Source organism: Anas platyrhynchos, chromosome 3 (assembly GCF_047663525.1).
Source record: "Anas platyrhynchos isolate ZD024472 breed Pekin duck chromosome 3, IASCAAS_PekinDuck_T2T, whole genome shotgun sequence".
Classification (NCBI taxonomy): Eukaryota; Metazoa; Chordata; class Aves; order Anseriformes; family Anatidae; genus Anas; species Anas platyrhynchos.
Window position 1 is genome coordinate 98,310,142 of NC_092589.1, and position 12,418 is coordinate 98,322,559.

The window sequence follows — 12,418 nt, forward strand, 5'->3', positions numbered from 1 at the left end:
GTATCAAAGACCAGATAAGAAAATTCAAATCTGAGCCTACGAGGACAAAGACAGAAATATATATATCAGGATCTTCAGAACTCTTTTCAAGAATATTAACCTAATTTAATGCTAACACAATCCCACCTGTAAAATAGGGGTTATTCAGAAATAAAAATACTTCAAAAGACTTTACATTGTTCAAAAGCAGTTCAGGTCTTTATCTGTAGTTCACCCCCCTCCCCCCCTTTTTTCCCCCCCCCAAAATATATTGAATGTCTGTTGAATTCATTGCTTCATTTCTCACAGATCTTTTGCAAGTGCTATTTTTATATTCAAAAGCAAAGATGATTTTAAAGGTCGTGTAAAACTGAACCATTAATCAACCCAAACCCAGAAATGTCTAATATTTAGCACAACTGCTGTGTTTGCTTTCAGTTTTTCCATAGTTAGCAACACTAATATACTGGTATCGCAGACCACATTTTCACAAAATACTGCATTTCTGAAGGACAGAAACTACCATAAGCACTGTACGATTTTTTGCAACATATACTAATCTCCATGGACAATATAGAAAACCTTTTCAATTGTAGAAATCTTTAGAGCACAGCTCTCTTTACGCTCCCTTTAATTTTAATTATTTTTACTCACACTCCATAAGTTTCAATTTCTGGTTCTTTCAGTTCTTCGTGTGCTCTCTGCTTTGTTATATAGACTCTACATAAAGTTACTAAATTTGGTAGGAGAAGTATTTCACCATTAGATTTATTCTAACTTTCTTTCAGTAATAAGGAATAAATCTTCATTCAATTATGGGGGAGATTTAAAAGAAAGGGGATACTGTAACATGTATTATATACTTCCAGCTTTCTATTTTTAAGACGAACTGGCTAAGCCAGTGTAAATCTTTCACTTAGTTTTAAGAATACTGTATACATACATATATATATACACATATGTGTATATATATATATATATATTATTATTATTTTTTCTCACAAGACATTTCTTTTAAGCCTTTTCTTCAAACCTCATATTCTGTTACTAGCAACAGCATTGTAACTAGTTGTCATTCTAAGCCAAGCCAGTCAGTTCTGACAGGACGCAAGAAACCTTCAATAATTATAACCCAGCCAGCTTCCTCGACAGTTCAAGCAATACTTTTTAAGATCTTTCTGACTATATCTAAAGTTAATCCATTCTCTTCTATGTGGTACACATTCATTTAATTTTATGCTGCACTTTGAGGTATGCCTTGCAATGTAGAAATATCAGACAACTTGATTTACTACTGACAGACATTCTATGCAGTTTATGACCAAAGCAAGATTTTTTTTCCCTTACATTAATCACAAGATTTATACACCAATATTGTGAGAATGACCCACAAGCTGTTTTTCACCTTCAAAACACTTAGTGATCTGTCCTCAAAAGGAAAGGTTTCAAAGTGGGTAAATTTTACTTTTTGAGGTGTTTTAAAAATATTGTAGAATTGAAAACAATAACTTGTACTCAGGAGAAATAATAATAGGTTTCCCACTGAGTTTAGAAGATCTTTAAAATATGGTCAAGCTAGAAAAATGGGCCCATGTGAACATATTGAGGTTTAACAACTCCAGGTCCAAGGTACTGCACCTGGGTCAGGGCAATGACATGAGGACAGACTGGGAGAAGAACTCATGGACAGCAGCCCTGCAGGGAAGGACTTGGGGGTTATGGTGGATGAAAAGTTTGACATGAGCCAGCCACGTGTGCTTGTGGCCCAGAAGGCCAACTGTGTCCTGGGCTGCATCAACAAAGGAGTGGCCAGCAGGGAGGGAGGGGATTGTGCCCCTCTGCTCTGCCCTGGTGAGACCCCACCTGGAGTGCTGCGTCCAGATCTGGGGCCCCCAACACAAGAAGGATGTGGGGCTGTTAGAGTGGGTTCAGTGGAGGGCCAGAAAGACGATCAGAGGGCTGGAGCACCTCTCCTGTGAAGGCTGAGAGAGCTGGGGCTGTTCAGCCTAAAGAAGGGAAGGCTCCAGGGAGCCCTCATTGCAGCTTAAAGGGGGCTTATAAAAACATGGACAACAACTTTTTGCTCAGACACATAATGATAAGACAATGGGGGGTAATGATAAGACAAAGCTAAAAGAGGGGAGATTCAGGTTAGACATTAGGAAGACATTCTTTACTGTGAGGGTGGTGAGGCACACGTTGCCCAGAGAAGCTGTGGATCCTGGAGGTGTTCAAGGCCAGGCTGGACGGGGTCCTGGGCAACCTGATCTAGTGGGTAGCATCCCTGTTCATGGCAGGGGGATTGGAATCAGAGACTCATAGAATGGTATGCGTTGGAAGGGACCAACTACACAATGGTTGGAACTAGATGGTATTTAAGGTCCCTTCCAACCCAACAGGCCCCTTCCAAACCATATAATATGATTCTATTTATAATCATGAGGTCACATGCTATTAAAAGCAGAAGTAAATGCTATTAAAAGTTTGTGTTTCACTTCCTTTTAACATAATTTGTTGGTCTGAGACGTTTATTCCAACCTAATACTAGGAAACATAATTTATTCCAGTTATAACAATAATCTGTGTGAAGCAACATAGATAGTTATTTTTTGTGTAATCATCTTATAAGCTTGTGCTAACTGTAAGCAAAATTTCAGTTTTCCAAAATAATTTAATTCCCCCAAAATACTGGGAAGCTGTTGTTATGTACAAACAACAAAGAAAACACCTCTGACATTTCTTCAATGAATCCCCTTTTTTTCTCGGACTTTTTGGGGGTTTATTATTACATAATATTAGTTAAGTGGTTTTGAATAAAATTCTTGTGTTTCTGGGGTGGAGAAGTGTTAAGACTTGGAAAGTCTTTGCAACAATTTTGTTTGTGAAAGTGGTAATGGTGCATGTCTTTGTGAACATTTAAATGTGCTGACACAATCCTTTCATTACTGAAAGTATAATTTAAGACCTAATGGAAATATCACTCTGTTGCTGTATCTGTCAGTGTGTCAGCATCAGAAGCAGTCTTGCCTTATTATACTTGTACTGCAGGAGTACAATTTGAATGTATGGCTACAGGTGGATGAACACTGTCTCGAAGTCCCATTACTCTGACTCATGAATAGTATTCAAGCCCTTACTTTTGAAACAGAAGCAGTCGAAGCCATGGACTTAAATGCTTTGCAAACACGATGCCTGTAGGTGTAAGGTCTTGCTAACAAAAAATTAGCTTTTCTGCCTATAAGTCCCACACGTGTGGACATTTCTGTTTTGTGTGGGGTTTTTGTACCAAATAAATAAATAAATAAACAAATAAAAATCCAATCCAAATAACAATGATATTGATGTGATCTAAGCATATCAAGCAAATTCTCTGTCATCACCAAGAACCTTCATTTAAATTTATATTATATTGGAGACTGGTCCATCCATATCAGTTCACCCGTATATTTATTAATTCTGTTACAGGTATAGTATCAGCAGCCTGGTTGTGCTGGAGGCTTTTGCATACTAATTGTGCTATGCTATTTCCGGAAGAAAATGTATATACATACATATCTATATATTTTTTCTTTTCTAACTGACATCTCAAATTAGAAATAACAGTCTTTTCAGACTCTCAGTAGCCAGAATACAGAGTGGTTATATAATACCCAAGAGACAGTTATAGGGAATGAAAAGTAAGAAACTGTTTATTATTGTTATTATTATTTATTCATTACATACTGCTTCCTTCTAAATGTTTACTGTGAGCTCACAGTCTTTTTTATACCACATGCTAGTCCTTGGTCTTTTGATTTAATGGTTCACATCATTCATTGATCTTCACTGCTTCTGATACTGACAGTACAATAAAACTGTCTGTTTCATCTGGTTAATACTGCTAATTTCACCCCATTCCCTCCCCCCAACAGAAACACATCTGGGACACTGCACAGACTTTAAATGAAGTGGTTGTTACCATGCTCACTGGGAAATAATTGAAGTAAATAAAATTAATTAGAATGCTTGTTGCCTGGAATGCATTCAGAAAAGAGCACCAAATCTGGTGAAGGGACTAGAAAACTGACTTACAAGGAGCAACTCAGGAAACAGGCATTATTTAGTCTTGAGAAAAGGAGGCTGAATGGAGACCTCATCGCTCTCTACAGCTACCTCTACGGAGGTTGTAATAAGGTGGGTTTTAGTCTCTTTTCTCAGGTGACAAATGATGGGATATGAGGAAATGGCCTTGAGTTGTACCACGGACGGTTTAAATTAGATATCAAGGGAGAATTTCTTCATGGAAAGTGTGTTTAGGCATTGGAATGGGCTCCTACAGGGAAATGGTGGAGTCCCCATTAGGGGAAATCATACATCCCACATCGTAACTTAACAGAAGGTAATATGCATGAAGATTAAAGTTTAGTCTTCATGTTTTTTCTAGTAATTTCTTAAATCTTTTCAAATAAAGGAAAAAAAAAAAAAAAAAACAGACTAAAACAAGACTAAAAAATTTCCTCAAACTATCATAATAATCTAAGGGAAATATGTACTGTAATATAGGCTTCAGTCTTTAGCGGCAATACCGGTTGTTCTCTGGATACCCAGTACCCTGAGCTGGTGGAAGGGGATGGGGAGCAGGATGTGGCCCTCACTATCCATGAGGAAATGGTTGGTGAACTGCTATGACGCTTGGATGTATGCAAGTCGATGGGGCGAGATGGGATCCACCCGAGGATACCGAGAGAACTGGCGGAGGAGCTGGCCAAGACGCTTACCATCATTTATCAACAGTCCTGGCTATCAGAGGGAGGTCCCAGTCTACTGGCGGCTAGCAAATGTGACGCCCATCTACAAGAAGGGCAGGAGGGCAGACCCGGGAAACAATAGGCCTGTCAGTTTGACCTCAGTGCCAGGGAAGCTCATGGAGCAGATCCTCTTGAGAGTCATCACGCGACACTTACAGGGCAAGCAGGCGATCAGGCCCAGTCAGCATGGGTTTATGAAAGGCAGGTCCTGCTTGACGAACCTGATCTCCTTCTATGACAAAGTGACACACTGGGTGGATGACGGAAAGGCTGTGGATGTGGTCTACCTTGACTTCAGCAAGGCTTTTGACACCTTCTCCCACAGCATTCTCCTCAAGAAACTGGCTGCTCTTGGCTTGGACTGGCGCACACTTCGTTGGGTTAGAAACTGGCTGGATGGCCGGACCCAAAGACTCGTGGTAAATGGAGTCAGGTCCAGTTGGAGGCTGGTCACTAGTGGCATTCCCCAGGGCTCGGTGCCGGGGCCAGTCCTCTTTAATATCTTCATCGATGATCTGGACGAGGGCATTGAGTGCACCCTCAATAAGTTTGCAGATGACACCAAGTTAGGTGCGTGTGTCGATCTGCTTGAGGGTAGGAAGGCTCTGCAGGGGGATCTGGATAGGCTGCACCGATGGGCTGAGGTCAACTGCATGAAGTTTAACAAGGCCATGTGCCGAGTCCTCCACCTGGGGCGCAATAACCCCAAGCAGAGCTACAGGCTGGGAGATGAGTGGTTGGAGAGCTGCCAGGCAGAGAAGGACCTGGGAGTGATGGTGGATAGTCAGCTAATATGAGCCAGCAGTGTGCTCAGCTGGCCAAGAAGGCCAACAGCATCCTGGCTTGCATAAGAAGAAGCCAGCAGGTCTAGGGAAGTGATTGTCCCCCCGTACTCGGCACTGGTGAGGCCGCACCTCGAGTACTGTGTTCAGTTTTGGGCCCCTCGCTACAAGAAGGACATCAAAGTGCTCAAAAGAGTCCAGAGAAGGGTGACAAAGCTGGTGAGGGGTCTGAAGAACAAGTCTTACGAAGACTGGCTGAGGGAGCTGGGCTTGTTCAACCTGGAGAAAAGGAGGCTCAGGGGCAACCTCATCTCTCTCTACAGGTACCTTAAAGAAGGCTGTAGTGAGGTGGGGGTTGGTCTATTCTCCCGCGTGCCTGGTGACAGGACGAAGGGGAATGGGCTTAAGTTGCACCAGGGTTGTTTTAGGTTGGATCTTAGGAAGAACTTCTTTACTGAAAGGATAGACATTGGAATGGGCTGCCCAGGGAGGTGGTGGAGTCACCATCCCTGGAGGTCTTTAAGAGATGTTTAGATGTTGAACTTAGCGATATGATTTAGTGGAGGTCTTGTTAGTGTTAGGTCAGAGTTGGACTTGATGATCTTGAGGTCTCTTCTAACCTAGAAATTCTGTGATTCTCTGAAAAGGGGAAAAAAAAAAAAAACAAAAAAAAAAGAACTGCTGCACATCAGTAGCTGGGAGAATGAGGAGTGAGAATCAGCCCTGCAGCTCCCAAGGTGCAGCAGGAGGGCAGGAGGTGGTCCAGGCACTCAGCACAAGTTCTCCTGTGGCCTGTGGAGAGGTCCCTGGTGGAGCAGGCTGTCCCCCTGCAGCCCATGGGTCCCACAGCGAAGCAGATCTCCATGCTGCAGCCACCCCATGGAGGAGCCCCTGGTGGAGCAGGTGGATGTGGCCTAGAGGAGGCTGTGGCCCATGGAGAGCCCCCGCAGGAGCAGGCCCCGGGCCGGAGCTGCAGCCTGTGAAGAGGAGCCCATGCAGGAGCAGTTGGTCTTGGGGGAGCTGCTGCCCGTGGGGGACCCGTGCTGGAGCTGAAGTCTGACAGGTTCAGGATGGTATGTGTGACTGACAGTCACTCTGATGTATTCTCGCAAGAGCAGACTTACTAGGCACGTTGTATGTAGTTGCTCTGTGTGAGGGCTGTTTACCTTGGGCTTTTGAACATCTAGCTGCATGTTTATAACAGCTGCTCAGAGCAGGAGCTCTAAATGTTTGAAAATCCCAGGAAAATGAGTAAAGGTATTTTCTCTCTTTTGGGATATAGTGTTTGGATGTGAGAAAAGGATATGAAATCTAGACTTAACACAATTATAATTTACCTGTGGTGCTGGGGGCTTGTTTGGGTTTCATGTAGCATTGCACTTTCCTTCAGGGCTTATGCATAAGCATGATGTGTTAGCACAGAGATTAGTGACATAAAAACCTTCAACTAGGACAGCTGAAATGCTAGATTTTGCAGTAAAGTGGATGCAATATTAACAGTGACATGGAAAAAAAGAAAAAAAAAAAAAGAACTTTTAAATTGAAATGAGTTCCCTTCATCTTCCATTGCTTTCTTTTTCATTCAAACATAATATCTTTACTCAAATAGGATACAGCCAGAGGAAAAGTAGTTCATTTTCCTGACTGAAAAGTTCCAAACATTTGACATGATGATAACAAAAATGGTTGGCATCAAAACTTTCTTGTGTGTAGCTAGTTACCATAGAGTGTTTCCACGTCTGGAGAAGACTTTGCTAGACAGTAATGAGGTTTTGAATAATTGGAAGCTAGCTACTGGGATATGCAAAAGTATATACTTGTAGTAGTGTAAAGAGATGATCCACACTTCCATGAGTACATTCACACAGCAAAACAATGTTAAAATGTTAATTTTGCCAGAATAATATCTTCCATATAACTTGAACTACTTATACAATATTTTTTTTCCTCTTTATTCCATCAACAGGTAATAAGTGTATTAGCTCACAGATGATGAAAAATCAGAAGGTTTCTTGCATGACCACTGTATTTTTAGAATATTTTATCTCCAGGAATATGTGAATTGATTATTCTCATCCTTTCTGTTTAGCACTTCTCTGTGGTCCTGTTGTAATAATCTCTAGCTTTAGTATTATTAAAGTCTTTCTTGACATACAGCCTACACTTTAGACAATTACTTCTAAGTCAAAAGTATAAAGTCTTAGGAGCAGAGGACCAAACCTTAGGCTTCCTTTACTCCAATAAATACCTCAACCACCTATAATAGAGTCATATTTTCTGTAAGTGCTCTTACTGTTTTTAGCTGCTGCCCCATCTTGGTCACCAGGAATTACAGGTATTGAACTTTACTGCTAGATAGTTGCAGACTCAAAAAGAGAAAAGGCTCATACACAGCGTGTTTTCTTCTAATTCTCTTTCCACAAGGTCATTATAAAGGCAGGCTCTTCCTGCTCTACTTGACAAGAAAATATCTCTTTATATATATATGTACTTGCATATGTGGAGGAGGCAGGAAAAGAGTATTTTTTTTCTATATGTTTTTAACAATAATCAGAAGATATGTCACCTCAGGCCTTCAAACAAAAAAACCTCTGATTTCTAGTTGAGAGTTATTATTAACACAACAAAACAAAACTACTGTTTTCTCCACAATATGTTTTACCTGAATAATACTGAGATATTCTGACCTACCTCTATGTTCTACAGATTTTATTTCAATCTTTGTATGTGAAGACTAGGAGTTAGTATTATAGAACTTTATACATAGAAAATATATAGAGAGAAGTTTCCTGTGTTTGTTATTCTGCTAGCCCCGTGCAGATGCCTCAGGCACCTTAGGATATCTCAAATGGTAGTGATATAGTGCTAAGTTTACACAAATAAATTAAGTTCCTGGCACACATAATGACACCTTCCATAGACAGTTCTGCACTCAATCTATCTACACTACATGTAAAATAAAATTCAGATATTTTCTCACAAGGAATGCATATAAAAGTGGACAGTTTAATTTGTAATGTAGGCACACATCAGCAATGATTTCTGGAAACATTTTTGTTTTATCACAGAACTTAACATGCATTTGTCCAAAAGCATTCAACTAAATCTGCTTTCAGTTTAGGTACAACTTCTTTGCCTGTGGGTGGCAGGATTTCCAGTATACTGTCTGTCAATGTTACCAAGGCTTTTCTCCCCTACTACTGAATCTGACTGATGTTTTTTGCTATTATCTTGTTTACTTTTACATGCTGTTTACATGTCATTTATGTTTAATTAGAAAGTACCTCATAATTCAACCCAATAAAAAAGAGGGAATCAGAAATGCTGCCCATGAATACTGCTTCTTCTGATTTTTGTCTTGCATTTTACATGGACTGTTGGAGCTATACACTGACTTATTCAGTCAAGTAGCTTTGAGTGTTTTAAGACTCAAAAAGGCTATAAAATTCCTACACATAGGAATTTTATAATCATAGAATCATAGAATAGTTTGGGTTGGAAGAGATCTTAAACACTATCTACTTCCAACCCCCCACTAGACCAGGTTGCTCAAAGCCCTATCCAACCTGGCCTTAAACACTTCCAGGCATGGGAAATCTATAACTTCTCTGGGCAACCTGTTCCAGTGCCTTACCACCTTCAGACTGAAGAATTTCTTCCTTATCCCTACATTTTTTTTCCCTGTTTTAGTTTAATGCTGTTAATTTTTCTCCTGTCACTACACTACCCAGTAAAAGAGTCCCTTTTTTGCTTTCTTGTAGGCCCCCTTTAGGTAGTGGAAGGCCTCTGTAAGGTCTCCCTGGAGCCTTATCTTCTCCAGGCTAAACAACCCCAACTCCCTCATCCTGTCTTCAGAGAAGAGGTGTTACAGCCCTTTGATCATTCATGTGGCCCTCCTCTGGATTTGCTCTAGTAGGTCTATGTCCTTCTTATGCTGGGGACCTCAGCCATTACTCCCTTGTCCTATGACTACATGCCCTTGTAAAAAGTCTCCTTTAGATACTGGAAAGCTGCTATAAGGTCACTCCAGAGCCATCTCTTTTCCAGGTCAAACAACCCCAACATTTTCAGCTCTTTTTATAGGAAAGGTGTTCCAGTCTTTTGATCATCCTCATGGCCCTCCTCTGGACTCACTTCAACAACTCTATGGCCTTATGTTAGGGGCCTCAGAGCTGAACAGTACTCCAGGTGGGACTCTCTTAAAAGAGTGGAGTAGAGAGAAAGAGTCATCTCCCTCAACCTGTGGATCACATTTCTTTTGTTGCAGTCCAGTATATGGTTGACTTTCTGGGCTGCAAGTGCACATTGCTTGTTTATGTCACTTTTTCATCAACGACCACACCCAGGTCCTTCTCCTCAGGACTACTTTCAATCCATTCTCCACCCAGCCTGTATTTGTGCTTGGGATTGCCCTGGCCCAGTTACAGGACCTTGCACTTGACCTTTGTGAACTTCATGAGGTTTACATGGGCCCACCTCTCCAGCCTGTCAAGATTCCTCTGAATGGCATCCCTTCCCTCCAGTGTGTCGACCACACCATACAGCTAGGTGTTATCTGCAAACTTGCTGAGGGTGTGCTCAATCACACTGTACATGTAACTGACAAGAAGTTAAATAGCACCAGTTCCAGTACAGACCCATCACTGGTGTCCACCTGGAAATTGAGGCGTTGACTGCAAATCTTTGAGTGTGACCATCAAGCCAATTTTTTATACACTGACTGGTCCATCCATCAAATCTGTGTACCTCCAATTTAGAGACAAGATTGTCATGCAGGACAATGTCAAATACTTTCCAAATGGTTTGCTATAAACTCTGAAGTTCTGATGTTTAATAATAGGACCTTGCAGAAATTTCCTTCACCTTCACAGCCCAGTGGAGCAGCTCTTTCCTCTCCTTTCTCATTACCTCTGCTAATTGTATGATGGTTAAAGAGAAAAGAAAGCAAATTTGCCTTTGTGATTTTCAGTTTACTTCTACTCAATTGAAGAAGAGCAGGCATCTTTTGCAAAGGATAAAGCAGTACTGGAAACTGCTTTCTCTCCAAGCTACTGGCTTCTTGCTCTTTCAAAAATTCAGCCCTTTAACTAATAAGTATTCATTCTGCTTTTTGTTTGTCTTATCTTTCCCGACAAGTCTCAGTGAACTATGCTCACTGTTTGCCTCTGCATATTATCATCTGTGGTATAGGAGATGTTTTCAGTTCACACCAGTGAAGTCTTGATGGTTTGTTCTTGTTTTTGGTAGTACCTTACCTCTGCACCTGCAGTAGTCTTGCACCATAACTTTAGTGACTAATAGCTCCCCAGACTGTTAAATTTGATCACACTTTTTTGTTGTTGTTGTTCATCAGAAAATTCAAATATATATATAGGCACCAAAATCAAAGGAGTAAGCTTTCTGGAGTTGTGGACAAGTATCTGCAGTTGTCACTGATGTTGGAAAAGCTTACAAAAAGAACTTTTGCTCAACAGCTGATAAGGAAGTGGTTATTGTGTCACACAGTCTGAATTTTTTACCATTGGGATATAACAACCTACCAGTTTGCACAGCTAGTAATAATGGTACATCTGTCCTGTTTCTTACAAATCACAACATACTGTGTTTTAGAGACACCATCCTGATACAAGGACAGGAGAAAGGTAGGCTTCAGGTACAGAATGTTGATCAATAGTGTGAATAAAGCTCACAAACTGACCTGAGCAAAACACCAAATGGCCAGACAATATATTTGGAACTAAAGCAATCTGGGAGAGTCATCTGGCTTAGTGACTGTGGAATTTTAACCAAAATGAACACTAAAAATATCACCAAATGTCATTCTGGATGTCTTTGCTTTTCTATCTGAAAGAAGATAAATCAACATAAGCACAGGAGTAATCAATGCTCCTTGTTCATCTGGACAGCAGAATTATTTCTATTTAAAATGTGTACCAGTGAAACTAGATACTTTACTTTTTATCCGGTATTGAAGACACAGGACTATGTGCACTAGGTAAATTGGGATTTTTATGTTTGACATAGAAAAAAAGGGAATTCTTCACCAAAAAAAAAGAAAAAAAAAAAAAAAGGAGTATAATTTAAAGATTTGGGTTACAGCTACAGCTACAATTTAAGCAAGATAGACAAAATAACCTAATATTTCTTCTCTTGGTTTATATTGTTCCATGACTATGCATTAATATGAAAGCCTCTAGGCTGACATTTTAGGAACTAAATTATTCCTTTGCCCTCAGAATTGGTAGCACAAGATTTCAGACTTTGTTCTGTCATAACATCACAGTCCTGCCTAACAAGAAATGGGACAGGATCTGTTGAGTGACATCCATGCATTGAGGATGTAAAATGCAAAAGCTGCACTTTTGATCAAAAAGGATACCAAATGAAAAGAGATTAAGAAAGCCCACTTGTCCAAACTGGCATCTGGCATCTCACTCTCTCTCTCTTTTTTTTTTTCCCTCTCTTCCTCTTTTAATAGCCAATTTCTCCTTAGACATCTGCTGTTTCCGTATCATTTGTTTCCATAAAACAATTCCTTGAAAGCATCAGAACAAGTTGATCAAAATTTAAAAATGGTAATGAAAATACTTACAGCTACAGCAGCCTGAAGATGTTGAATAATGGCTAGCAGATAAAACCATTGACAGTTTCAGAGTTAATGTCCTTGTTTATGCAATAAGTATATCAAAATTAATCATTTTTCACTGTCTACACTAGATATTAAAATTCTCTGATGATTCTTCTTAATCTTACAGTTTGTAACATTTTAAGCAGAAAATGACTTGAACCAATTTTCAGGAGAATGAGTGCTACTAAAGATAGGGATATGTCTTGTCAGTGTAAAAACAATGGCAAAATTCGTGTCCTTGA